This window comes from Triturus cristatus, chromosome 6, assembly GCF_964204655.1.
Source record: "Triturus cristatus chromosome 6, aTriCri1.1, whole genome shotgun sequence".
NCBI lineage: Eukaryota > Metazoa > Chordata > Amphibia > Caudata > Salamandridae > Triturus > Triturus cristatus.
In genome coordinates, this window is record NC_140589.1 from 100226228 (window position 1) to 100252522 (window position 26295).

The 26295-nt window shown below is 43.3% G+C and overlaps 26 non-coding genes across 26 annotated transcripts; all 26 read right to left on the reverse strand.

Annotated features, from left to right (window-relative positions):
• Nucleotides 1-464: 464 nt before the first annotated feature.
• Nucleotides 465-547, reverse strand: TRNAL-AAG (transfer RNA leucine (anticodon AAG)). The gene has a single exon. It is a non-coding gene; the product is annotated as a tRNA-Leu (tRNA).
• Nucleotides 548-733: 186 nt separating this feature from the next.
• TRNAL-CAG (transfer RNA leucine (anticodon CAG)) lies at nucleotides 734-816 on the reverse strand. The gene has a single exon. It is a non-coding gene; the product is annotated as a tRNA-Leu (tRNA).
• Nucleotides 817-2825: 2009 nt separating this feature from the next.
• TRNAL-CAG (transfer RNA leucine (anticodon CAG)) lies at nucleotides 2826-2908 on the reverse strand. Its single transcript has one exon. It is a non-coding gene; the product is annotated as a tRNA-Leu (tRNA).
• A 632-nt stretch (nucleotides 2909-3540) lies between these two features.
• TRNAL-UAG (transfer RNA leucine (anticodon UAG)) lies at nucleotides 3541-3623 on the reverse strand. Its single transcript has one exon. It is a non-coding gene; the product is annotated as a tRNA-Leu (tRNA).
• Nucleotides 3624-4916: 1293 nt separating this feature from the next.
• On the reverse strand, nucleotides 4917-4999 carry TRNAL-CAG (transfer RNA leucine (anticodon CAG)). Its single transcript has one exon. It is a non-coding gene; the product is annotated as a tRNA-Leu (tRNA).
• A 632-nt stretch (nucleotides 5000-5631) lies between these two features.
• TRNAL-UAG (transfer RNA leucine (anticodon UAG)) lies at nucleotides 5632-5714 on the reverse strand. Its single transcript has one exon. It is a non-coding gene; the product is annotated as a tRNA-Leu (tRNA).
• A 1293-nt stretch (nucleotides 5715-7007) lies between these two features.
• Nucleotides 7008-7090, reverse strand: TRNAL-CAG (transfer RNA leucine (anticodon CAG)). The gene has a single exon. It is a non-coding gene; the product is annotated as a tRNA-Leu (tRNA).
• A 632-nt stretch (nucleotides 7091-7722) lies between these two features.
• On the reverse strand, nucleotides 7723-7805 carry TRNAL-UAG (transfer RNA leucine (anticodon UAG)). The gene has a single exon. It is a non-coding gene; the product is annotated as a tRNA-Leu (tRNA).
• A 1024-nt stretch (nucleotides 7806-8829) lies between these two features.
• TRNAL-AAG (transfer RNA leucine (anticodon AAG)) lies at nucleotides 8830-8912 on the reverse strand. The gene has a single exon. It is a non-coding gene; the product is annotated as a tRNA-Leu (tRNA).
• Nucleotides 8913-9098: 186 nt separating this feature from the next.
• Nucleotides 9099-9181, reverse strand: TRNAL-CAG (transfer RNA leucine (anticodon CAG)). Its single transcript has one exon. It is a non-coding gene; the product is annotated as a tRNA-Leu (tRNA).
• Nucleotides 9182-10920: 1739 nt separating this feature from the next.
• TRNAL-AAG (transfer RNA leucine (anticodon AAG)) lies at nucleotides 10921-11003 on the reverse strand. The gene has a single exon. It is a non-coding gene; the product is annotated as a tRNA-Leu (tRNA).
• Nucleotides 11004-11188: 185 nt separating this feature from the next.
• On the reverse strand, nucleotides 11189-11271 carry TRNAL-CAG (transfer RNA leucine (anticodon CAG)). Its single transcript has one exon. It is a non-coding gene; the product is annotated as a tRNA-Leu (tRNA).
• A 632-nt stretch (nucleotides 11272-11903) lies between these two features.
• TRNAL-UAG (transfer RNA leucine (anticodon UAG)) lies at nucleotides 11904-11986 on the reverse strand. Its single transcript has one exon. It is a non-coding gene; the product is annotated as a tRNA-Leu (tRNA).
• Nucleotides 11987-13010: 1024 nt separating this feature from the next.
• Nucleotides 13011-13093, reverse strand: TRNAL-AAG (transfer RNA leucine (anticodon AAG)). The gene has a single exon. It is a non-coding gene; the product is annotated as a tRNA-Leu (tRNA).
• Nucleotides 13094-13994: 901 nt separating this feature from the next.
• TRNAL-UAG (transfer RNA leucine (anticodon UAG)) lies at nucleotides 13995-14077 on the reverse strand. Its single transcript has one exon. It is a non-coding gene; the product is annotated as a tRNA-Leu (tRNA).
• Nucleotides 14078-15101: 1024 nt separating this feature from the next.
• Nucleotides 15102-15184, reverse strand: TRNAL-AAG (transfer RNA leucine (anticodon AAG)). The gene has a single exon. It is a non-coding gene; the product is annotated as a tRNA-Leu (tRNA).
• Nucleotides 15185-15370: 186 nt separating this feature from the next.
• Nucleotides 15371-15453, reverse strand: TRNAL-CAG (transfer RNA leucine (anticodon CAG)). The gene has a single exon. It is a non-coding gene; the product is annotated as a tRNA-Leu (tRNA).
• Nucleotides 15454-16085: 632 nt separating this feature from the next.
• On the reverse strand, nucleotides 16086-16168 carry TRNAL-UAG (transfer RNA leucine (anticodon UAG)). Its single transcript has one exon. It is a non-coding gene; the product is annotated as a tRNA-Leu (tRNA).
• A 2008-nt stretch (nucleotides 16169-18176) lies between these two features.
• On the reverse strand, nucleotides 18177-18259 carry TRNAL-UAG (transfer RNA leucine (anticodon UAG)). Its single transcript has one exon. It is a non-coding gene; the product is annotated as a tRNA-Leu (tRNA).
• Nucleotides 18260-19283: 1024 nt separating this feature from the next.
• On the reverse strand, nucleotides 19284-19366 carry TRNAL-AAG (transfer RNA leucine (anticodon AAG)). Its single transcript has one exon. It is a non-coding gene; the product is annotated as a tRNA-Leu (tRNA).
• A 186-nt stretch (nucleotides 19367-19552) lies between these two features.
• Nucleotides 19553-19635, reverse strand: TRNAL-CAG (transfer RNA leucine (anticodon CAG)). Its single transcript has one exon. It is a non-coding gene; the product is annotated as a tRNA-Leu (tRNA).
• A 1739-nt stretch (nucleotides 19636-21374) lies between these two features.
• Nucleotides 21375-21457, reverse strand: TRNAL-AAG (transfer RNA leucine (anticodon AAG)). Its single transcript has one exon. It is a non-coding gene; the product is annotated as a tRNA-Leu (tRNA).
• A 186-nt stretch (nucleotides 21458-21643) lies between these two features.
• On the reverse strand, nucleotides 21644-21726 carry TRNAL-CAG (transfer RNA leucine (anticodon CAG)). Its single transcript has one exon. It is a non-coding gene; the product is annotated as a tRNA-Leu (tRNA).
• Nucleotides 21727-23465: 1739 nt separating this feature from the next.
• On the reverse strand, nucleotides 23466-23548 carry TRNAL-AAG (transfer RNA leucine (anticodon AAG)). The gene has a single exon. It is a non-coding gene; the product is annotated as a tRNA-Leu (tRNA).
• Nucleotides 23549-24449: 901 nt separating this feature from the next.
• TRNAL-UAG (transfer RNA leucine (anticodon UAG)) lies at nucleotides 24450-24532 on the reverse strand. The gene has a single exon. It is a non-coding gene; the product is annotated as a tRNA-Leu (tRNA).
• Nucleotides 24533-25825: 1293 nt separating this feature from the next.
• On the reverse strand, nucleotides 25826-25908 carry TRNAL-CAG (transfer RNA leucine (anticodon CAG)). The gene has a single exon. It is a non-coding gene; the product is annotated as a tRNA-Leu (tRNA).
• Nucleotides 25909-26295: the final 387 nt, after the last annotated feature.

Here is a 26295-nt window from a genome sequence, read left to right on the forward strand (position 1 = left end):
AAAAGCAGGTCTCCTTCACTACTAGACTCCTCTTCTATGCCTCCCTGCCATTCACTCACTCTGTCTTTGTTTCATTCTCTCCTTCCACAACACTCCTTCTCACTCACTCGCTCTATCACTTGTATTTTTGCCCTTGCTCTGCATTTTATAGTGGAAACATCTCTTGAATGAAGCATCTGAAAATGACGTGACATAAAATTTAAAACCTCCTTATTGGAAACCTAAAACATCACAAGACTTAATGTAACCCATTTCTTTCATAAAAAAGATTTTTAAAGTACCCCACAAAACAAATATAAAACACCACGAGTGCTAGAAGAATATTACATTAACGTTAAAGATAGAATAGGGCAAATGCATTTGCAGTTGAAACTGAAGTTTGGTACTTATTCAGATATTATTTACATTGCCAATTTTTAGCTGAGATTCTCAAGGAACTGAGAGAGAAAATGGAATACAAGTTTTGTCAGAAGTGGGATTCGAACCCACGCCTCCAGGAGAGACTGCGGCCTTAACGCAGCGCCTTAGACCACTCGGCCATCCTGACCCCATGCTGCTTTTTCATCTAAAGGGTGAGAAAGATATTAGGAACCAAAAAATGCACAGAGCTTAGGCCAATAGTGGCTAGAGCAAGAAAAAAACTCACTGCACTCTTCCAAGAAGACAATCCTATAAGCCACTGCGAGGGAAATGATCATATTTCTCAAGAAAAAAATTAGAGTAAACACAGGACTGTCAGAAGTGGGATTTGAACCCACGCCTCCAGAGGAGACTGCGACCTGAACGCAGCGCCTTAGACCACTCGGCCATCCTGACTTGCTTTCCCAGCATCTTCCAGAGGCCAGACAGCCATGCAGGTGAGGTACTGAAAAGGAATGCCCTCAATTTATTTATCCTATTATATGCACTTCCAACAGATCTTTGAACAATCTGTACAGAGCAGGACCTATGGAGAACTCTTTAGAACTTTGAGGCGAACAAAGAGAAAGTGCTATTCACCAGCCACTTGAACGGCTCAAAGCTGCTTTGAAATTGAGACAATAGCCACCTCTTGGCTGGCTAAAGCAATTTCAACAAGGGATCTCAAAGTCACAACATAGGGTGGATTATGCAAATTTAAGCAGCCCCTGATCAAAGCCCTAAGGAAATTGCTGTAAGTGTGCTGGAGTCCAGTTGTCTACCAGATGCATGGCATTCTTCCAAATTTGCAGGGCCCGTCTGGCCAGTGCATACAAGAGCATGACTATTCCAGATGACCTCTTACATGGGTCCTATGCTCATTTGGTAAGGATTGCGCTTTGTCAGCAAGACGTTATAGAACCTAAATATATGAGAAACCCCATCTCTCTTGACAAGAGGAGAACGGAATAACGTGCCAAGTGAAGACCAACAGATGCAACTTCCATCAGATGTTAACCTGATAAAGGAGATTAAATCTCCGAAAAGGCATGTCAGAAGTGGGATTCGAACCCACGCCTCCAAAGGAGACTGTGGCCTACACACAGCGCCTTAGACCTCTCGGCCATCCTGACAGTATAGGCTTTTAAGAAATGAATAAAAGTTACTCAGAAACGTCTACCTCCATGCAAGCCTGAAATAATTTAAACCTTCAAACACAAGGTGCAACTTTATGCACAGGACAATAAACACAGAAGAACACATACGAAAGCACTTTATTTCACAGGTATACAGTTTTCATGCTTTTAGAACACCACATACCTCTCACCAGCTATTTAGGGTCCTGTATCCGACTCACAACATTTCCTTGCCTGCGACCTCTCTCTCTACACAAACAACTACAGCACAGGAAGTAGGAAGGCAATAGGTGGGGCAGTTTATGCAAATTTATGCTGCCAATGTGCCTTGCAGATTCATGCAGGATTTCTAGATCCTTGCTGGATACAAGAGAGTAGGCCTTGTTCCAGATAAACTATCCCTAGCAGGGAAAGTCTGAGCACAGGCACTCTTTTGCTCTTTAGCCCCTGGCCTGGGACTCACCCTCACTTGCTGAGGCATGAAATTCTGCATACCAACTTTGCACAGAAGGTATGTTTGTGGTTGTTTGGGGATGGGTGGGAGGTCAAGAGCAGGGAAAAGCAGGTCTCCTTCACTACTAGACTACTCTTCTATGCCTCCCTGCCGTTCACTCACTCTGTCTTTGTTTCATTCTCTCCTTCCACAACACTCCTTCTCACTCACTCGCTCTATCACTTGTATTTTTGCCCTTGCTCTGCATTCTATAGTGGAAACATCTCTTGAATGAAGCATCTGAAAATGACGTGACATAAAATTTAAAACCTCCTTATTGGAAACCTAAAACATCACAAGACTTAATGTAACCCATTTCTTTCATAAAAAAGATTTTTAAAGTACCCCACAAAACAAATATAAAACACCACGAGTGCTAGAAGAATATTACATTAACGTTAAAGATAGAATAGGGCAAATGCATTTGCAGTTGAAACTGAAGTTTGGTACTTATTCAGATATTATTTACATTGCCAATTTTTAGCTGAGATTCTAAAGGAACTGAGAGAGAAAATGGAATTCAAGTTTTGTCAGAAGTGGGATTCGAACCCACGCCTCCAGGAGAGACTGCGGCCTTAATGCAGCACATTAGACCACTCGGCCATCCTGACCCCATGCTGCATTTTCATCTAAAGGGTGAGAAAGATATTAGGAACCAAAAAATGCACAGAGCTTAGGCCAATAGTGGCTAGAGCAAGAAAAAAACTCACTGCACTCTTCCAAGAAGACAATCCTATAAGCCACTGCGAGGGAAATGATCATATTTCTCAAGAAAAAAATTAGAGTTAACAGTGGACTGTCAGAAGTGGGATTTGAACCCACGCCTCCAGAGGAGACTGCGACCTGAACGCAGCGCCTTAGACCACTCGGCCATCCTGACTTGCTTTCCCAGCATCTTCCAGAGGCCAGACAGCAATGCAGGTGAGGTACTGAAAAGGAATGCCCTCAATTTATTTATCCTATTATATGCACTTCCAACAGATCTTTGAACAATCTGTACAGAGCAGGACCTATGGAGAACTCTTTAGAACTTTGAGGCGAACAAAGAGAAAGTGCTATTCACCAGCCACTTGAACGGCTCAAAGCTGCTTTGAAATTGAGACAATAGCCACCTCTTGGCTGGCTAAAGCAATTTCAACAAGGGATCTCAAAGTCACAACATAGGGTGGAGTATGCAAATTTAAGCAGCCCCTGATCAAAGCCCTGAGGAAATTGCTGTAAGTGTGCTGGAGTCCAGTTGTCTACCAGATGAATGGCATTCTTCCAAATTTGCTGGGCCCGTCTGGCCAGGGCATACAAGAGCATGACTCTTCCAGATGACCTCTTACATGGGTCCTATGCTCATTTGGTAAGGATTGCGCTTTGTCAGCAAGACGTTATAGAACCTAAATATATGAGAAACCCCATCTCTCTTGACAAGAGGAGAACGGAATAACGTGCCAAGTGAAGACCAACAGATGCAACTTCCATCAGATGTTAACCTGATAAAGGAGATTAAATCTCCAAAAGGCATGTCAGAAGTGGGATTCGAACCCACGCCTCCAAAGGAGACTGTGGCCTAAACACAGCGCCTTAGACCTCTCGGCCATCCTGACAGTATATGCTTTTAAGAAATGAATAAAAGTTACTCAGAAACGTCTACCTCAATGCAAGCCTGAAATAATTTAAACCTTCAAACACAAGGTGCAACTTTATGCACAGGACAATAAACACAGAAGAACACATACGAAAGCACTTTATTTCACAGGTATACAGTTTTCATGCTTTTAGAACACCACATACCTCTCACCAGCTAATTAGGGTCCTGTATCCGACTCACAACATTTCCTTGCCTGCGACCTCTCTCTCTACACAAACAACTACAGCACAGGAAGTAGGAAGGCAATAGGTGGGGCAGTTTATGCAAATTTATGCTGCCAATGTGCCTTGCAGATTCATGCAGGATTTCTAGATCCTTGCTGGATACAAGAGAGTAGGCCTTGTTCCAGATAAACTATCCCTAGCAGGGAAAGTCTGAGCACAGGCACTCTTTTGCTCTTTAGCCCCTGGCCTGGGACTCACCCTCACTTGCTGAGGCGTGAAATTCTGCATACCAACTTTGCACAAAAGGTATGTTTGTGGTTGTTTGGGAATGGGTGGGAGGTCAAGAGCAGGGAAAAGCAGGTCTCCTTCACTTCTAGACTCCTCTTCTATGCCTCCCTGCCATTCACTCACTCTGTCTTTGTTTCATTCTCTCCTTCCACAACACTCCTTCTCACTCACTCGCTCTATCACTTGTATTTTTGCCCTTGCTCTGCATTCTATAGTGGAAACATCTCTTGAATGAAGCATCTGAAAATGACGTGACATAAAATTTAAAACCTCCTTATTGGAAACCTAAAACATCACAAGACTTAATGTAACCCATTTCTTTCATAAAAAAGATTTTTAAAGTACCCCACAAAAGAAATATAAAACACCACGAGTGCTAGAAGAATATAACATTAACGTTAAAGATAGAATAGGGCAAATGCATTTGCAGTTGAAACTGAAGTTTGGTACTTATTCAGATATTATTTACATTGCCAATTTTTAGCTGAGATTCTAAAGGAACTGAGAGAGAAAATGGAATTAAAGTTTTGTCAGAAGTGGGATTTGAACCAACGCCTCCAGGAGAGACTGCGGCCTTAACGCAGCGCCTTAGACCACTCGGCTATCCTGACCCCATGCTGCTTTTTCATCTAAAGGGTGAGAAAGATATTAGGAACCAAAAAATGCACAGAGCTTAGGCCAATAGTGGCTAGAGCAAGAAAAAAACTCACTGCACTCTTCCAAGAAGACAATCCTATAAGCCACTGCGAGGGAAATGATCATATTTCTCAAGAAAATAATTAGAGTAAACAAAGGACTGTCAGAAGTGGGATTTGAACCCACGCCTCCAGAGGAGACTGCGACCTGAACGCAGCGCCTTAGACCACTCGGCCATCCTGACTTGCTTTCCCAGCATCTTCCAGAGGCCAGACAGCCATGCAGGTGAGGTACTGAAAAGGAATGCCCTCAATTTATTTATCCTAGCATATGCACTTCCAACAGATCTTTGAACAATCTGTACAGAGCAGGACCTATGGAGAACTCTTTAGAACTTTGAGGCGAACAAAGAGAAAGTGCTATTCACCAGCCACTTGAACGGCTCAAAGCTGCTTTGAAATTGAGACAATAGCCACCTCTTGGCTGGCTAAAGCAATTTCAACAAGGGATCTCAAAGTCACAACATAGGGTGGAGTATGCAAATTTAAGCAGCCCCTGATCAAAGCCCTAAGGAAATTGCTGTAAGTGTGCTGGAGTCCAGTTGTCTACCAGATGCATGGCATTCTTCCAAATTTGCAGGGCCCGTCTGGCCAGGGCATACAAGAGCATGACTCTTCCAGATGACCTCTTACATGGGTCCTCTGCTCATTTGGTAAGGATTGCGCTTTGTCAGCAAGACGTTATAGAACCTAAATATATGAGAAACCCCATCTCTCTTGACAAGAGGAGAACGGAATAACGTGCCAAGTGAAGACCAACAGATGCAACTTCCATCAGATGTTAACCTGATAAAGGAGATTAAATCTCCAAAAGGCATGTCAGAAGTGGGATTCGAACCCACGCCTCCAAAGGAGACTGTGGCCTAAACACAGCGCCTTAGACCTCTCGGCCATCCTGACAGTATAGGCTTTTAAGAAATGAATAAAAGTTACTCAGAAACGTCTACCTCCATGCAAGCCTGAAATAATTTAAACCTTCAAACACAAGGTGCAACTTTATGCACAGGACAATAAACACAGAAGAACACATACGAAAGCACTTTATTTCACAGGTATACAGTTTTCATGCTTTTAGAACACCACATACCTCTCACCAGCTATTTAGGGTCCTGTATCCGACTCACAACATTTCCTTGCCTGCGACCTCTCTCTCTACACAAACAACTACAGCACAGGAAGTAGGAAGGCAATAGGTGGGGCAGTTTATGCAAATTTATGCTGCCAATGTGCCTTGCAGATTCATGCAGGATTTCTAGAACCTTGCTGGATACAAGAGAGTAGGCCTTGTTCCAGATAAACTATCCCTAGCAGGGAAAGTCTGAGCACAGGCACTCTTTTGCTCTTTAGCCCCTGGCCTGGGACTCACCCTCACTTGCTGAGGCGTGAAATTCTGCATACCAACTTTGCACAGAAGGTATGTTTGTGGTTGTTTGGGGATGGGTGGGAGGTCAAGAGCAGGGAAAAGCAGGTCTCCTTCACTACTAGACTCCTCTTCTATGCCTCCCTGCCGTTCACTCACTCTGTCTTTGTTTCATTCTCTCCTTCCACAACACTCCTTCTCACTCACTCGCTCTATCACTTGTATTTTTGCCCTTGCTCTGCATTCTATAGTGGAAACATCTCTTGAATGAAGCATCTGAAAATGACGTGACATAAAATTTAAAACCTCTTTATTGGAAACCTAAAACATCACAAGACTTAATGTAACCCATTTCTTTCATAAAAAAGATTTTTAAAGTACCCCACAAAACAAATATAAAATACCACGAGTGCTAGAAGAATATTACATTAACGTTAAAGATAGAATAGGGCAAATGCATTTGCAGTTGAAACTGAAGTTTGGTACTTATTCAGATATTATTTACATTGCCAATTTTTAGCTGAGATTCTAAAGGAACTGAGAGAGAAAATGGAATTCAAGTTTTGTCAGAAGTGGGATTCAAACCCACGCCTCCAGGAGAGACTGCGGCCTTAACGCAGCGCCTTAGACCACTCGGCCATCCTTTCCCCATGCTGCATTTTCATCTAAAGGGTGAGAAAGATATTAGGAACCAAAAAATGCACAGAGCTTAGGCCAATAGTGGCTAGAGCAAGAAAAAAACTCACTGCACTCTTCCAAGAAGACAATCCTATAAGCCACTGCGAGGGAAATGATCATATTTCTCAAGAAAAAAATTAGAGTAAACACAGGACTGTCAGAAGTGGGATTTGAACCCACGCCTCCAGAGGAGACTGCGACCTGAACGCAGCGCCTTAGACCACTCGGCCATCCTGACTTGCTTTCCCAGCATCTTCCAGAGGCCAGACAGCCATGCAGGTGAGGTACTGAAAAGGAATGCCCTCAATTTATTTATCCTATTATATGCACTTCCAACAGATCTTTGAACAATCTGTACAGAGCAGGACCTATGGAGAACTCTTTAGAACTTTGAGGCAAACAAAGAGAAAGTGCTATTCACCAGCCACTTGAACGGCTCAAAGCTGCTTTGAAATTGAGACAATAGCCACCTCTTGGCTGGCTAAAGCAATTTCAACAAGGGATCTCAAAGTCACAACATAGGGTGGAGTATGCAAATTTAAGCAGCCCCTGATCAAAGCCCTGAGGAGATTGCTGTAAGTGTGCTGGAGTCCAGTTGTCTACCAGATGAATGGCATTCTTCCAAATTTGCAGGGCCCGTCTGGCCAGGGCATACAAGAGCATGACTCTTCCAGATGACCTCTTACATGGGTCCTATGCTCATTTGGTAAGGATTGCGCTTTGTCAGCAAGACGTTATAGAACCTAAATATATGAGAAACCCCATCTCTCTTGACAAGAGGAGAACGGAATAACGTGCCAAGTGAAGACCAACAGATGCAACTTCCATCAGATGTTAACCTGATAAAGGAGATTAAATCTCCAAAAGGCATGTCAGAAGTGGGATTCGAACCCACGCCTCCAAAGGAGACTGCGGCCTAAACACAGCGCCTTAGACCTCTCGGCCATCCTGACAGTATAGGCTTTTAAGAAATGAATAAAAGTTACTCAGAAACGTCTACCTCCATGCAAGCCTGAAATAATTTAAACCTTCAAACACAAGGTGCAACTTTATGCACAGGACAATAAACACAGAAGAACACATACGAAAGCACTTTATTTCACAGGTATACAGTTTTCATGCTTTTAGAACACCACATACCTCTCACCAGCTATTTAGGTTCCTGTATCCGACTCACAACATTTCCTTGCCTGCGACCTCTCTCTCTACACAAACAACTACAGCACAGGAAGTAGGAAGGCAATAGGTGGGGCAGTTTATGCAAATTTATGCTGCCAATGTGCCTTGCAGATTCATGCAGGATTTCTAGATCCTTGCTGGATACAAGAGAGTAGGCCTTGTTCCAGATAAACTATCCCTAGCAGGGAAAGTCTGAGCACAGGCACTCTTTTGCTCTTTAGCCCCTGGCCTGGGACTCACCCTCACTTGCTGAGGCGTGAAATTCTGCATACCAACTTTGCACAGAAGGTATGTTTGTGGTTGTTTGGGGATGGGTGGGAGGTCAAGAGCAGGGAAAAGCAGGTCTCCTTCACTACTAGACTCCTCTTCTATGCCTCCCTGCTGTTCACTCACTCTGTCTTTGTTTCATTCTCTCCTTCCACAACACTCCTTCTCACTCACTCGCTCTATCACTTGTATTTTTGCCCTTGCTCTGCATTCTATAGTGGAAACATCTCTTGAATGATGCATCTGAAAATGACGTGACATAAAATTTAAAACCTCCTTATTGGAAACCTAAAACATCACAAGACTTAATGTAACCCATTTCTTTCATAAAAAAGATTTTTAAAGTACCCCACAAAACAAATATAAAACACCACGAGTGCTAGAAGAATATTACATTAACGTTAAAGATAGAATAGGGCAAATGCATTTGCAGTTGAAACTGAAGTTTGGTACTTATTCAGATATTATTTACATTGCCAATTTTTAGCTGAGATTCTAAAGGAACTGAGAGAGAAAATGGAATTCAAGTTTTGTCAGAAGTGGGATTCGAACCCACGCCTCCAGGAGAGACTGCGGCCTTAACGCAGCGCCTTAGACCACTCAGCCATCCTGACCCCATGCTGCTTTTTCATCTAAAGGGTGAGAAAGATATTAGGAACCAAAAAATGCACAGAGCTGAGGCCAATAGTGGCTAGAGCAAGAAAAAAACTCACTGCACTCTTCCAAGAAGACAATCCTATAAGCCACTGCGAGGGAAATGATCATATTTCTCAAGAAAATAATTAGAGTAAACACAGGACTGTCAGAAGTGGGATTTGAACCCACGCCTCCAGAGGAGACTGCGACCTGAACGCAGCGCCTTAGACCACTCGGCCATCCTGACTTGCTTTCCCAGCATCTTCCAGAGGCCAGACAGCCATGCAGGTGAGGTACTGAAAAGGAATGCCCTCAATTTATTTATCCTATTATATGCACTTCCAACAGATCTTTGAACAATCTGTACAGAGCAGGACCTATGGAGAACTCTTTAGAACTTTGAGGCGAACAAAGAGAAAGTGCTATTCACCAGCCACTTGAACGGCTCAAAGCTGCTTTGAAATTGAGACAATAGCCACCTCTTGGCTGGCTAAAGCAATTTCAACAAGGGATCTCAAAGTCACAACATAGGGTGGAGTATGCAAATTTAAGCAGCCCCTGATCAAAGCCCTTAGGAAATTGCTGTAAGTGTGCTGGAGTCCAGTTGTCTACCAGATGCATGGCATTCTTCCAAATTTGCAGGGCCCGTCTGGCCAGTGCATACAAGAGCATGACTATTCCAGATGACCTCTTACATGGGTCCTATGCTCATTTGGTAAGGATTGCGCTTTGTCAGCAAGACGTTATAGAACCTAAATATATGAGAAACCCCATCTCTCTTGACAAGAGGAGAACGGAATAACGTGCCAAGTGAAGACCAACAGATGCAACTTCCATCAGATGTTAACCTGATAAAGGAGATTAAATCTCCAAAAGGCATGTCAGAAGTGGGATTCGAACCCACGCCTCCAAAGGAGACTGTGGCCTACACACAGCGCCTTAGACCTCTCGGCCATCCTGACAGTATAGGCTTTTAAGAAATGAATAAAAGTTACTCAGAAACGTCTACCTCCATGCAAGCCTGAAATAATTTAAACCTTCAAACACAAGGTGCAACTTTATGCACAGGACAATAAACACAGAAGAACACATACGAAAGCACTTTATTTCACAGGTATACAGTTTTCATGCTTTTAGAACACCACATACCTCTCACCAGCTATTTAGGGTCCTGTATCCGACTCACAACATTTCCTTGCCTGCGACCTCTCTCTCTACACAAACAACTACAGCACAGGAAGTAGGAAGGCAATAGGTGGGGCAGTTTATGCAAATTTATGCTGCCAATGTGCCTTGCAGATTCATGCAGGATTTCTAGATCCTTGCTGGATACAAGAGAGTAGGCCTTGTTCCAGATAAACTATCCCTAGCAGGGAAAGTCTGAGCACAGGCACTCTTTTGCTCTTTAGCCCCTGGCCTGGGACTCACCCTCACTTGCTGAGGCATGAAATTCTGCATACCAACTTTGCACAGAAGGTATGTTTGTGGTTGTTTGGGGATGGGTGGGAGGTCAAGAGCAGGGAAAAGCAGGTCTCCTTCACTACTAGACTACTCTTCTATGCCTCCCTGCCGTTCACTCACTCTGTCTTTGTTTCATTCTCTCCTTCCACAACACTCCTTCTCACTCACTCGCTCTATCACTTGTATTTTTGCCCTTGCTCTGCATTCTATAGTGGAAACATCTCTTGAATGAAGCATCTGAAAATGACGTGACATAAAATTTAAAACCTCCTTATTGGAAACCTAAAACATCACAAGACTTAATGTAACCCATTTCTTTCATAAAAAAGATTTTTAAAGTACCCCACAAAACAAATATAAAACACCACGAATGCTAGAAGAATATTACATTAACGTTAAAGATAGAATAGGGCAAATGCATTTGCAGTTGAAACTGAAGTTTGGTACTTATTCAGATATTATTTACATTGCCAATTTTTAGCTGAGATTCTAAAGGAACTGAGAGAGAAAATGGAATTCAAGTTTTGTCAGAAGTGGGATTCGAACCCACGCCTCCAGGAGAGACTGCGGCCTTAACGCAGCACCTTAGACCACTCGGCCATCCTGACCCCATGCTGCATTTTCATCTAAAGGGTGAGAAAGATATTAGGAACCAAAAAATGCACAGAGCTTAGGCCAATAGTGGCTAGAGCAAGAAAAAAACTCACTGCACTCTTCCAAGAAGACAATCCTATAAGCCACTGCGAGGGAAATGATCATATTTCTCAAGAAAAAATTAGAGTAAACAGAGGAATGTCAGAAGTGGGATTTGAACCCACGCCTCCAGAGGAGACTGCGACCTGAACGCAGCGCCTTAGACCACTCGGCCATCCTGACTTGCTTTCCCAGCATCTTCCAGAGGCCAGACAGCAATGCAGGTGAGGTACTGAAAAGGAATGCCCTCAATTTATTTATCCTATTATATGCACTTCCAACAGATCTTTGAACAATCTGTACAGAGCAGGACCTATGGAGAACTCTTTAGAACTTTGAGGCGAACAAAGAGAAAGTGCTATTCACCAGCCACTTGAACGGCTCAAAGCTGCTTTGAAATTGAGACAATAGCCACCTCTTGGCTGGCTAAAGCAATTTCAACAAGGGATCTCAAAGTCACAACATAGGGTGGAGTATGCAAATTTAAGCAGCCCCTGATCAAAGCCCTGAGGAAATTGCTGTAAGTGTGCTGGAGTCCAGTTGTCTACCAGATGAATGGCATTCTTCCAAATTTGCTGGGCCCGTCTGGCCAGGGCATACAAGAGCATGACTCTTCCAGATGACCTCTTACATGGGTCCTATGCTCATTTGGTAAGGATTGCGCTTTGTCAGCAAGACGTTATAGAACCTAAATATATGAGAAACCCCATCTCTCTTGACAAGAGGAGAACGGAATAACGTGCCAAGTGAAGACCAACAGATGCAACTTCCATCAGATGTTAACCTGATAAAGGAGATTAAATCTCCAAAAGGCATGTCAGAAGTGGGATTCGAACCCACGCCTCCAAAGGAGACTGTGGCCTAAACACAGCGCCTTAGACCTCTCGGCCATCCTGACAGTATATGCTTTTAAGAAATGAATAAAAGTTACTCAGAAACGTCTACCTCAATGCAAGCCTGAAATAATTTAAACCTTCAAACACAAGGTGCAACTTTATGCACAGGACAATAAACACAGAAGAACACATACGAAAGCACTTTATTTCACAGGTATACAGTTTTCATGCTTTTAGAACACCACATACCTCTCACCAGCTATTTAGGGTCCTGTATCCGACTCACAACATTTCCTTGCCTGCGACCTCTCTCTCTACACAAACAACTACAGCACAGGAAGTAGGTAGGCAATAGGTGGGGCAGTTTATGCAAATTTATGCTGCCAATGTGCCTTGCAGATTCATGCAGGATTTCTAGATCCTTGCTGGATACAAGAGAGTAGGCCTTGTTCCAGATAAACTATCCCTAGCAGGGAAAGTCTGAGCACAGGCACTCTTTTGCTCTTTAGCCCCTGGCCTGTGACTCACCCTCACTTGCTGAGGCGTGAAATTCTGCATACCAACTTTGCACAGAAGGTATGTTTGTGGTTGTTTGGGGATGGGTGGGAGGTCAAGAGCAGGGAAAAGCAGGTCTCCTTCACTACTAGACTACTCTTCTATGCCTCCCTGCCGTTCACTCACTCTGTCTTTGTTTCATTCTGTCCTTCCACAACACTCCTTCTCACTCACTCGCTCTATCACTTGTATTTTTGCCCTTGCTCTGCATTCTATAGTGGAAACATCTCTTGATTGAAGCATCTGAAAATGACGTGACATAAAATTTAAAACCTCCTTATTGGAAACCTAAAACATCACAAGACTTAATGTAACCCATTTCTTTCATAAAAAAGATTTTTAAAGTACCCCACAAAAGAAATATAAAACACCACGAGTGCTAGAAGAATATTACATTAACGTTAAAGATAGAATAGGGCAAATGCATTTGCAGTTGAAACTGAAGTTTGGTACTTATTCAGATATTATTTACATTGCCAATTTTTAGCTGAGATTCTAAAGGAACTGAGAGAGAAAATGGAATTCAAGTTTTGTCAGAAGTGGGATTCGAACCCACGCCTCCAGGAGAGACTGCGGCCTTAACGCAGCGCCTTAGACCACTCGGCCATCCTGACCCCATGGTGCTTTTTCATCTAAAGGGTGAGAAAGATATTAGGAACCAAAAAATGCACAGAGCTTAGGCCAATAGTGGCTAGAGCAAGAAAAAAACTCACTGCACTCTTCCAAGAAGACAATCCTATAAGCCACTGCGAGGGAAATGATCATATTTCTCAAGAAAAAAATTAGAGTAAACAGAGGACTGTCAGAAGTGGGATTTGAACCCACGCCTCCAGAGGAGACCGCGACCTGAACGCAGCGCCTTAGACCACTCGGCCATACTGACTTGCTTTCCCAGCATCTTCCAGAGGCCAGACAGCAATGCAGGTGAGGTACTGAAAAGGAATGCCCTCAATTTATTTATCCTATTATATGCACTTCCAACAGATCTTTGAACAATCTGTACAGAGCAGGACCTATGGAGAACTCTTTAGAACTTTGAGGCGAACAAAGAGAAAGTGCTATTCACCAGCCACTTGAACGGCTCAAAGCTGCTTTGAAATTGAGACAATAGCCACCTCTTGGCTGGCTAAAGCAATTTCAACAAGGGATCTCAAAGTCACAACATAGGGTGGAGTATGCAAATTTAAGCAGCCCCTGATCAAAGCCCTGAGGAAATTGCTGTAAGTGTGCTGGAGTCCAGTTGTCTACCAGATGAATGGCATTCTTCCAAATTTGCTGGGCCCGTCTGGCCAGGGCATACAAGAGCATGACTCTTCCAGATGACCTCTTACATGGGTCCTATGCTCATTTGGTAAGGATTGCGCTTTGTCAGCAAGACGTTATAGAACCTAAATATATGAGAAACCCCATCTCTCTTGACAAGAGGAGAACGGAATAACGTGCCAAGTGAAGACCAACAGATGCAACTTCCATCAGATGTTAACCTGATAAAGGAGATTAAATCTCCAAAAGGCATGTCAGAAGTGGGATTCGAACCCACGCCTCCAAAGGAGACTGTGGCCTAAACACAGCGCCTTAGACCTCTCGGCCATCCTGACAGTATATGCTTTTAAGAAATGAATAAAAGTTACTCAGAAACGTCTACCTCAATGCAAGCCTGAAATAATTTAAACCTTCAAACACAAGGTGCAACTTTATGCACAGGACAATAAACACAGAAGAACACATACGAAAGCACTTTCTATCACAGGTATACAGTTTTCATGCTTTTAGAACACCACATACCTCTCACCAGCTATTTAGGGTCCTGTATCCGACTCACAACATTTCCTTGCCTGCGACCTCTCTCTCTACACAAACAACTACAGCACAGGAAGTAGGAAGGCAATAGGTGGGGCAGTTTATGCAAATTTATGCTGCCAATGTGCCTTGCAGATTCATGCAGGATTTCTAGATCCTTGCTGGATACAAGAGAGTAGGCCTTGTTCCAGATAAACTATCCCTAGCAGGGAAAGTCTGAGCACAGGCACTCTTTTGCTCTTTAGCCCCTGGCCTGGGACTCACCCTCACTTGCTGAGGCGTGAAATTCTGCATACCAACTTTGCACAGAAGGTATGTTTGTGGTTGTTTGGGGATGGGTGGGAGGTCAAGAGCAGGGAAAAGCAGGTCTCCTTCACTATTAGACTCCTCTTCTATGCCTCCCTGCCATTCACTCACTCTGTCTTTGTTTCATTCTCTCCTTCCACAACACTCCTTCTCACTCACTCGCTCTATCACTTGTATTTTTGCCCTTGCTCTGCATTCTATAGTGGAAACATCTCTTGAATGAAGCATCTGAAAATGACGTGACATAAAATTTAAAACCTCCTTATTGGAAACCTAAAACATCACAAGACTTAATGTAACCCATTTCTTTCATAAAAAAGATTTTTAAAGTACCCCACAAAAGAAATATAAAACACCACGAGTGCTAGAAGAATATTACATTAACGTTAAAGATAGAATAGGGCAAATGCATTTGCAGTTGAAACTGAAGTTTGGTACTTATTCAGATATTATTTACATTGCCAATTTTTAGCTGAGATTCTAAAGGAACTGAGAGAGAAAATGGAATTCAAGTTTTGTCAGAAGTGGGATTCGAACCCACGCCTCCAGGAGAGACTGCGGCCTTAACGCAGCGCCTTAGACCACTCGGCCATCCTGACCCCATGCTGCTTTTTCATCTAAAGGGTGAGAAAGATATTAGGAACCAAAAAATGCACAGAGCTGAGGCCAATAGTGGCTAGAGCAAGAAAAAAACTCACTGCACTCTTCCAAGAAGACAATCCTAAAAGCCACTGCGAGGGAAATGATCATATTTCTCAAGAAAATAATTAGAGTAAACACAGGACTGTCAGAAGTGGGATTTGAACCCACGCCTCCAGAGGAGACTGCGACCTGAACGCAGCGCCTTAGACCACTCGGCCATCCTGACTTTCTTTCCCAACATCTTCCAGAGGCCAGACAGCCATGCAGGTGAGGTACTGAAAAGGAATGCCCTCAATTTATTTATCCTATTATATGCACTTCCAACAGATCTTTGAACAATCTGTACAGAGCAGGACCTATGGAGAACTCTTTAGAACTTTGAGGCAAACAAAGAGAAAGTGCTATTCACCAGCCACTTGAACGGCTCAAAGCTGCTTTGAAATTGAGACAATAGCCACCTCTTGGCTGGCTAAAGCAATTTCAACAAGGGATCTCAAAGTCACAACATAGGGTGGAGTATGCAAATTTAAGCAGCCCCTGATCAAAGCCCTGAGGAGATTGCTGTAAGTGTGCTGGAGTCCAGTTGTCTACCAGATGAATGGCATTCTTCCAAATTTGCAGGGCCCGTCTGGCCAGGGCATACAAGAGCATGACTCTTCCAGATGACCTCTTACATGGGTCCTATGCTCATTTGGTAAGGATTGCGTTTTGTCAGCAAGACGTTATAGAACCTAAATATATGAGAAACCCCATCTCTCTTGACAAGAGGAGAACGGAATAAAGTGCCAAGTGAAGACCAACAGATGCAACTTCCATCAGATGTTAACCTGATAAAGGAGATTAAATCTCCAAAAGGCATGTCAGAAGTGGGATTCGAACCCACGCCTCCAAAGGAGACTGTGGCCTAAACACAGCGCCTTAGACCTCTCGGCCATCCTGACAGTATAGGCTTTTAATAAATGAATAAAAGTTACTCAGAAACGTCTACCTCCATGCAAGCCTGAAATAATTTAAACCTTCAAACACAAGGTGCAACTTTATGCACAGGACAATAAACACAGAAGAACACATACGAAAGCACTTTATTTCACAGGTATACAGTTTTCATGCTTTTAGAACACCACATACCTCTCACCAGCTAATTAGGGTCGTGTATCCGACTCACAACATTTCCTTGCCTGCGACCTCTCTCTCTACACAAACAACTACAGCACAGGAAGTAGGAAGGCAATAGGTGGGGCAGTTTATGCAAATTTATGCTGCCAATGTGCCTTGCAGATTCATGCAGGATTTCTAGATCCTTGCTGGATACAAGAGAGTAGGCCTTGTTCCAGATACACTATCCCTAGCAGGGAAAGTCTGAGCACAGGCACTCTTTTGCTCTTTAGCCCCTGGCCTGGGACTCACCCTCACTTGCTGAGGCATGAAATTCTGCATACCAACTTTGCACAGAAGGTATGTTTGTGGTTGTTTGGGGGATGGGTGGGAGGTCAAGAGCAGGGAAAAGCAGGTCTCCTTCACTACTAGACTCCTCTTCTATGCCTCCCTGCCGTTCACTCACTCTGTCTTTGTTTCATTCTCTCCTTCCACAACACTCCTTCTCACTCATTCGCTCTATCACTTGTATTTTTGCCCTTGCTCTGCATTCTATAGTGGAAACATCTCTTGAATGAAGCATCTGAAAATGACGTGACATAAAATTTAAAACCTCCTTATTGGAAACCTAAAACATCACAAGACTTAATGTAACCCATTTCTTTCATAAAAAAGATTTTTAAAGTACCCCACAAAACAAATATAAAACACCACGAGTGCTAGAAGAATATTACATTAACGTTAAAGATAGAATAGGGCAAATGCATTTGCAGTTGAAACTGAAGTTTGGTACTTATTCAGATATTATTTACATTGCCAATTTTTAGCTGAGATTCTAAAGGAACTGAGAGAGAAAATGGAATTCAAGTTTTGTCAGAAGTGGGATTCGAACCCATGCCTCCACGAGAGACTGCAGCCTTAACTCAGCGCCTTAGACCACTCGGCCATCCTGACCCCATGCTGCATTTTCATCTAAAGGGTGAGAAAGATATTAGGAACCAAAAAATGCACAGAGCTTAGGCCAATAGTGGCTAGAGCAAGAAAAAAACTCACTGCACTCTTCCAAGAAGACAATCCTATAAGCCACTGCGAGGGAAATGATCATATTTCTCAAGAAAAAAATTAGAGTAAACAGAGGACTGTCAGAAGTGGGATTTGACCCCCGCCTCCAGAGGAGACTGCGACCTAAACGCAGCGCCTTAGACCACTCGGCAATCCTGACTTGCTTTCCCAGCATCTTCCAGAGGCCAGACAGCCATGCAGGTGAGGTACTGAAAAGGAATGCCCTCAATTTATTTATCCTATTATATGCACTTCCAACAGATCTTTGAACAATCTGTACAGAGCAGGACCTATGAAGAACTCTTTAGAACTTTGAGGCGAACAAAGAGAAAGTGCTATTCACCAGCCACTTGAACGGCTCAAAGCTGCTTTGAAATTGAGACAATAGCCACCTCTTGGCTGGCTAAAGCAATTTCAACAAGGGATCTCAAAGTCACAACATAGGGTGGAGTATGCAAATTTAAGCAGCCCCTGATCAAAGCCCTGAGGAAATTGCTGTAAGTGTGCTGGAGTCCAGTTGTCTACCAGATGAATGGCATTCTTCCAAATTTGCTGGGCCCGTCTGGCCAGGGCATACAAGAGCATGACTCTTCCAGATGACCTCTTACATGGGTCCTATGCTCATTTGGTAAGGATTGCGCTTTGTCAGCAAGACGTTATAGAACCTAAATATATGAGAAACCCGATCTCTCTTGACAAGAGGAGAACGGAATAACGTGCCAAGTGAAGACCAACAGATGCAACTTCCATCAGATGTTAACCTGATAAAGGAGATTAAATCTCCAAAAGGCATGTCAGAAGTGGGATTCGAACCCACGCCTCCAAAGGAGACTGTGGCCTAAACACAGCGCCTTAGACCTCTCGGCCATCCTGACAGTATATGCTTTTAAGAAATGAATAAAAGTTACTCAGAAACGTCTACCTCAATGCAAGCCTGAAATAATTTAAACCTTCAAACACAAGGTGCAACTTTATGCACAGGACAATAAACACAGAAGAACACATACGAAAGCACTTTATTTCACAGGTATACAGTTTTCATGCTTTTAGAACACCACATACCTCTCACCAGCTATTTAGGGTCCTGTATCCGACTCACAACATTTCCTTGCCTGCGACCTCTCTCTCTACACAAACAACTACAGCACAGGAAGTAGGAAGGCAATAGGTGGGGCAGTTTATGCAAATTTATGCTGCCAATGTGCCTTGCAGATTCATGCAGGATTTCTAGATCCTTGCTGGATACAAGAGAGTAGGGTTTGTTCCAGATAAACTATCCCTAGCAGGGAAAGTCTGAGCACAGGCACTCTTTTGCTCTTTAGCCCCTGGCCTGGGACTCACCCTCACTTGCTGAGGCGTGAAATTCTGCATACCAACTTTGCACAGAAGGTATGTTTGTGGTTGTTTGGGGATGGGTGGGAGGTCAAGAGCAGGGAAAAGCAGGTCTCCTTCACTACTAGACTACTCTTCTATGCCTCCCTGCCGTTCACTCACTCTGTCTTTGTTTCATTCTCTCCTTCCACAACACTCCTTCTCACTCACTCGCTCTATCACTTGTATTTTTGCCCTTGCTCTGCATTCTATAGTGGAAACATCTCTTGAATGAAGCATCTGAAAATGACGTGACATAAAATTTAAAACCTCCTTATTGGAAACCTAAAACATCACAAGACTTAATGTAACCCATTTCTTTCATAAAAAAGATTTTTAAAGTACCCCACAAAACAAATATAAAACACCACGAGTGCTAGAAGAATATTACATTAACGTTAAAGATAGAATAGGGCAAATGCATTTGCAGTTGAAACTGAAGTTTGGTACTTATTCAGATATTATTTACATTGCCAATTTTTAGCTGAGATTCTAAAGGAACTGAGAGAGAAAATGGAATTCAAGTTTTGTCAGAAGTGGGATTCGAACCCACGCCTCCAGGAGAGACTGCGGCCTTAACGCAGCGCCTTAGACCACTCGGCCATCCTGACCCCATGCTGCTTTTTCATCTAAAGGGTGAGAAAGATATTAGGAACCAAAAAATGCACAGAGCTTAGGCCAATAGTGGCTAGAGCAAGAAAAAAACTCACTGCACTCTTCCAAGAAGACAATCCTATAAGCCACTGCGAGGGAAATGATCATATTTCTCAAGAAAATAATTAGAGTAAACACAGGACTGTCAGAAGTGGGATTTGAACCCACGCCTCCAGAGGAGACTGCGACCTGAACGCAGCGCCTTAGACCACTCGGCCATCCTGACTTGCTTTCCCAGCATCTTCCAGAGGCCAGACAGCCATGCAGGTGAGGTACTGAAAAGGAATGCCCTCAATTTATTTATCCTATTATATGCACTTCCAACAGATCTTTGAACAATCTGTACAGAGCAGGACCTATGGAGAACTCTTTAGAACTTTGAGGCGAACAAAGAGAAAGTGCTATTCACCAGCCACTTGAACGGCTCAAAGCTGCTTTGAAATTGAGACAATAGCCACCTCTTGGCTGGCTAAAGCAATTTCAACAAGGGATCTCAAAGTCACAACATAGGGTGGAGTATGCAAATTTAAGCAGCCCCTGATCAAAGCCCTAAGGAAATTGCTGTAAGTGTGCTGGAGTCCAGTTGTCTACCAGATGCATGGCATTCTTCCAAATTTGCAGGGCCCGTCTGGCCAGGGCATACAAGAGCATGACTCTTCCAGATGACCTCTTACATGGGTACTATGCTCATTTGGTAAGGATTGCGCTTTGTCAGCAAGACGTTATAGAACCTAAATATATGAGAAACCCCATCTCTCTTGACAAGAGGAGAACGGAATAACGTGCCAGGTGAAGACCAACAGATGCAACTTCCATCAGATGTTAACCTGATAAAGGAGATTAAATCTCCAAAAGGAATGTCAGAAGTGGAATTCGAACCCACGCCTCCAAGGGAGACTGTGGCCTAAACACAGCACCTTAGACCTCTCGGCCATCCTGACAGTATAGGCTTTTAAGAAATGAATAAAAGTTACTCAGAAACGTCTACCTCCATGCAAGCCTGAAATAATTTAAACATTCAAACACAAGGTGCAACTTTATGCACAGGACAATAAACACAGAAGAACACATACGAAAGCACTTTATTTCACAGGTATACAGTTTTCATGCTTTTAGAACACCACATACCTCTCACCAGCTATTTAGGGTCCTGTATCCGACTCACAACATTTCCTTGCCTGCGACCTCTCTCTCTACACAAACAACTACAGCACAGGAAGTAGGAAGGCAATAGGTGGGGCAGTTTATGCAAATTTATGCTGCCAATGTGCCTTGCAGATTCATGCAGGATTTCTAGATCCTTGCTGGATACAAGAGAGTAGGCCTTGTTCCAGACAAACTATCCCTAGCAGGGAAAGTCTGAGCACAGGCACTCTTTTGCTCTTTAGCCCCTGGCCTGGGACTCACCCTCACTTGCTGAGGCGTGAAATTCTGCATACCAACTTTGCACAGAAGGTATGTTTGTGGTTGTTTGGGGATGGGTGGGAGGTCAAGAGCAGTGAAAAGAAGGTCTCCTTCACTACTAGACTCCTCTTCTATGCCTCCCTGCCATTCACTCACTCTGTCTTTGTTTCATTCTCTCCTTCCACAACACTCCTTCTCACTCACTCGCTCTATCACTTGTATTTTTGCCCTTGCTCTGCATTCTATAGTGGAAACATCTCTTGAATGAAGCATCTGAAAATGACGTGACATAAAATTTAAAACCTCCTTATTGGAAACCTAAAACATCACAAGACTTAATGTAACCCATTTCTTTCATAAAAAAGATTTTTAAAGTACCCCACAAAACAAATATAAAACACCACGAGTGCTAGAAGAATAATACATTAACGTTAAAGATAGAATAGGGCAAATGCATTTGCAGTTGAAACTGAAGTTTGGTACTTATTCAGATATTATTTACATTGCCAATTTTTAGCTGAGATTCTCAAGGAACTGAGAGAGAAAATGGAATACAAGTTTTGTCAAAAGTGGGATTCGAACCCACACCTCCAGGAGAGACTGCGGCCTTAACGCAGCGCCTTAGACCACTCGGCCATCCTGACCCCATGCTGCTTTTTCATCTAAAGGGTGAGAAAGATATTAGGAACCACAAAATGCACAGAGCTTAGGCCAATAGTGGCTAGAGCAAGAAAAAAACTCACTGCACTCTTCCAAGAAGACAATCCTATAAGCCACTGCGAGGGAAATGATCATATTTCTCAAGAAAAAAATTAGAGTAAACACAGGACTGTCAGAAGTGGGATTTGAACCCACGCCTCCAGAGGAGACTGCGACCTGAACGCAGCGCCTTAGACCACTCGGCCATCCTGACTTGCTTTCCCAGCATCTTCCAGAGGCCAGACAGCCATGCAGGTGAGGTACTGAAAAGGAATGCCCTCAATTTATTTATCCTATTATATGCACTTCCAACAGATCTTTGAACAATCTGTACAGAGCAGGACCTATGGAGAACTCTTTAGAACTTTGAGGCGAACAAAGAGAAAGTGCTATTCACCAGCCACTTGAACGGCTCAAAGCTGCTTTGAAATTGAGACAATAGCCACCTCTTGGCTGGCTAAAGCAATTTCAACAAGGGATCTCAAAGTCACAACATAGGGTGGAGTATGCAAATTTAAGCAGCCCCTGATCAAAGCCCTAAGGAAATTGCTGTAAGTGTGCTGGAGTCCAGTTGTCTACCAGATGCATGGCATTCTTCCAAATTTGCAGGGCCCGTCTGGCCAGTGCATACAAGAGCATGACTATTCCAGATGACCTCTTACATGGGTCCTATGCTCATTTGGTAAGGATTGCGCTTTGTCAGCAAGACGTTATAGAACCTAAATATATGAGAAACCCCATCTCTCTTGACAAGAGGAGAACGGAATAACGTGCCAAGTGAAGACCAACAGATGCAACTTCCATCAGATGTTAACCTGATAAAGGAGATTAAATCTCCAAAAGGCATGTCAGAAGTGGGATTCGAACCCACGCCTCCAAAGGAGACTGTGGCCTAAACAAAGCGCCTTAGACCTCTCGGCCATCCTGACAGTATAGGCTTTTAAGAAATGAATAAAAGTTACTCAGAAACGTCTACCTCCATGCAAGCCTGAAATAATTTAAACCTTCAAACACAAGGTGCAACTTTATGCACAGGACAATAAACACAGAAGAACACACACAAAAGCACTTTATTTCACAGGTATACAGTTTTCATGCTTTTAGAACACCACATACCTCTCACCAGCTATTTAGGGTCCTGTATCCGACTCACAACATTTCCTTGCCTGCGACCTCTCTCTCTACACAAACAACTACAGCACAGGAAGTAGGAAGGCAATAGGTGGGGCAGTTTATGCAAATTTATGCTGCCAATGTGCCTTGCAGATTCATGCAGGATTTCTAGATCCTTGCTGGATACAAGAGAGTAGGCCTTGTTCCAGATAAACTATCCCTAGCAGGGAAAGTCTGAGCACAGGCACTCTTTTGCTCTTTAGCCCCTGGCCTGGGACTCACCCTCACTTGCTGAGGCGTGAAAATCTGCATACCAACTTTGCACAGAAGGTATGTTTGTGGTTGTTTGGGGATGGGTGGGAGGTCAAGAGCAGGGAAAAGCAGGTCTCCTGCACTACTAGACTCCTCTTCTATGCCTCCCTGCCATTCACTCACTCTGTCTTTGTTTCATTCTCTCCTTCCACAACACTCCTTCTCACTCACTCGCTCTATCACTTGTATTTTTGCCCTTGCTCTGCATTCTATAGTGGAAACATCTCTTGAATGAAGCATCTGAAAATGACGTGACATAAAATTTAAAACCTCCTTATTGGAAACCTAAAACATCACAAGACTTAATGTAACCCATTTCTTTCATAAAAAAGATTTTTAAAGTACCCCACAAAACAAATATAAAACACCACGAGTGCTAGAAGAATAATACATTAACGTTAAAGATAGAATAGGGCAAATGCATTTGCAGTTGAAACTGAAGTTTGGTACTTATTCAGATATTATTTACATTGCCAATTTTTAGCTGAGATTCTCAAGGAACTGAGAGAGAAAATGGAATACAAGTTTTGTCAAAAGTGGGATTCGAACCCACGCCTCCAGGAGAGACTGCGGCCTTAACGCAGCGCCTTAGACCACTCGGCCATCCTGACCCCATGCTGCTTTTTCATCTAAAGGGTGAGAAAGATATTAGGAACCAAAAAATGCACAGAGCTTAGGCCAATAGTGGCTAGAGCAAGAAAAAAACTCACTGCACTCTTCCAAGAAGACAATCCTATAAGCCACTGCGAGGGAAATGATCATATTTCTCAAGAAAAAAATTAGAGTAAACACAGGACTGTCAGAAGTGGGATTTGAACCCATGCCTCCAGAGGAGACTGCGACCTGAACGCAGCGCCTTAGACCACTCGGCCATCCTGACTTGCTTTCCCAGCATCTTCCAGAGGCCAGACAGCCATGCAGGTGAGGTACTGAAAAGGAATGCCCTCAATTTATTTATCCTATTATATGCACTTCCAACAGATCTTTGAACAATCTGTACAGAGCAGGACCTATGGAGAACTCTTTAGAACTTTGAGGCGAACAAAGAGAAAGTGCTATTCACCAGCCACTTGAATGGCTCAAAGCTGCTTTGAAATTGAGACAATAGCCACCTCTTGGCTGGCTAAAGCAATTTCAACAAGGGATCTCAAAGTCACAACATAGGGTGGAGTATGCAAATTTAAGCAGCCCCTGATCAAAGCCCTAAGGAAATTGCTGTAAGTGTGCTGGAGTCCAGTCGTCTACCAGATGCATGGCATTCTTCCAAATTTGCAGGGCCCGTCTGGCCAGTGCATACAAGAGCATGACTATTCCAGATGACCTCTTACATGGGTCCTATGCTCATTTGGTAAGGATTGCGCTTTGTCAGCAAGACGTTATAGAACCTAAATATATGAGAAACCCCATCTCTCTTGAGAAGAGGAGAACGGAATAACGTGCCAAGTGAAGACCAACAGATGCAACTTCCATCAGATGTTAACCTGATAAAGGAGATTAAATCTCCAAAAGGCATGTCAGAAGTGGGATTCGAACCCACGCCTCCAAAGGAGACTGTGGCCTAAACACAGCGCCTTAGACCTCTCGGCCATCCTGACAGTATAGGCTTTTAAGAAATGAATAAAAGTTACTCAGAAACGTCTACCTCCATGCAAGCCTGAAATAATTTAAACCTTCAAACACAAGGTGCAACTTTATGCACAGGACAATAAACACAGAAGAACACATACGAAAGCACTTTATTTCACAGGTATACAGTTTTCATGCTTTTAGAACACCACATACCTCTCACCAGCTATTTAGGGTCCTGTATCCGACTCACAACATTTCCTTGCCTGCGACCTCTCTCTCTACACAAACAACTACAGCACAGGAAGTAGGAAGGCAATAGGTGGGGCAGTTTATGCAAATTTATGCTGCCAATGTGCCTTGCAGATTCATGCAGGATTTCTAGATCCTTGCTGGATACAAGAGAGTAGGCCTTGTTCCAGATAAACTATCCCTAGCAGGGAAAGTCTGAGCACAGGCACTCTTTTGCTCTTTAGCCCCTGGCCTGGGACTCACCCTCACTTGCTGAGGCGTGAAATTCTGCATACCAACTTTGCACAGAAGGTATGTTTGTGGTTGTTTGGGGATGGGTGGGAGGTCAAGAGCAGGGAAAAGCAGGTCTCCTTCACTACTAGACTACTCTTCTATGCCTCCCTGCCGTTCACTCACTCTGTCTTTGTTTCATTCTGTCCTTCCACAACACTCCTTCTCACTCACTCGCTCTATCGCTTCTATTTTTGCCCTTGCTCTGCATTCTATAGTGGAAACATCTCTTGAAAGAAGCATCTGAAAATGACGTGACATAAAATTTAAAACCTCCTTATTGGAAACCTAAAACATCACAAGACTTAATGTAACCCATTTCTTTCATAAAAAAGATTTTTAAAGTACCCCACAAAACAAATATAAAACACCACGAGTGCTAGAAGAATATTACATTAACGTTAAAGATAGAATAGGGCAAATGCCTTTGCAGTTGAAACTGAAGTTTGGTACTTATTCAGATATTATTTACATTGCCAATTTTTAGCTGAGATTCTAAAGGAACTGAGAGAGAAAATGGAATTCAAGTTTTGTCAGAAGTGGGATTTGAACTCACGCCTCCAGGAGAGACTGCGGCCTTAACGCAGCACCTTAGACCACTCGGCCATCCTGACCCCATGGTGCTTTTTCATCTAAAGGGTGAGAAAGATATTAGGAACCAAAAAATGCACAGAGCTTAGGCCAATAGTGGCTAGAGCAAGAAAAAAACTCACTGCACTCTTCCAAGAAGACAATTCTATAAGCCACTGCGAGGGAAATGATCATATTTCTCAAGAAAAAAATTAGAGTAAACACAGGACTGTCAGAAGTGGGATTTGAACCCACGCCTCCAGAGGAGACTGCGACCTGAACGCAGCGCCTTAGACCACTCGGCCATCCTGACTTGCTTTCCCAGCATCTTCCAGAGGCCAGACAGCCATGCAGGTGAGGTACTGAAAAGGAATGCCCTCAATTTATTTATCCTATTATATGCACTTCCAACAGATCTTTGAACAATCTGTACAGAGCAGGACCTATGGAGAACTCTTTAGAACTTTGAGGCAAACAAAGAGAAAGTGCTATTCACCAGCCACTTGAACGGCTCAAAGCTGCTTTGAAATTGAGACAATAGCCACCTCTTGGCTGGCTAAAGCAATTTCAACAAGGGATCTCAAAGTCACAACATAGGGTGCAGTATGCAAATTTAAGCAGCCCCTGATCAAAGCCCTGAGGAGATTGCTGTAAGTGTGCTGGAGTCCAGTTGTCTACCAGATGAATGGCATTCTTCCAA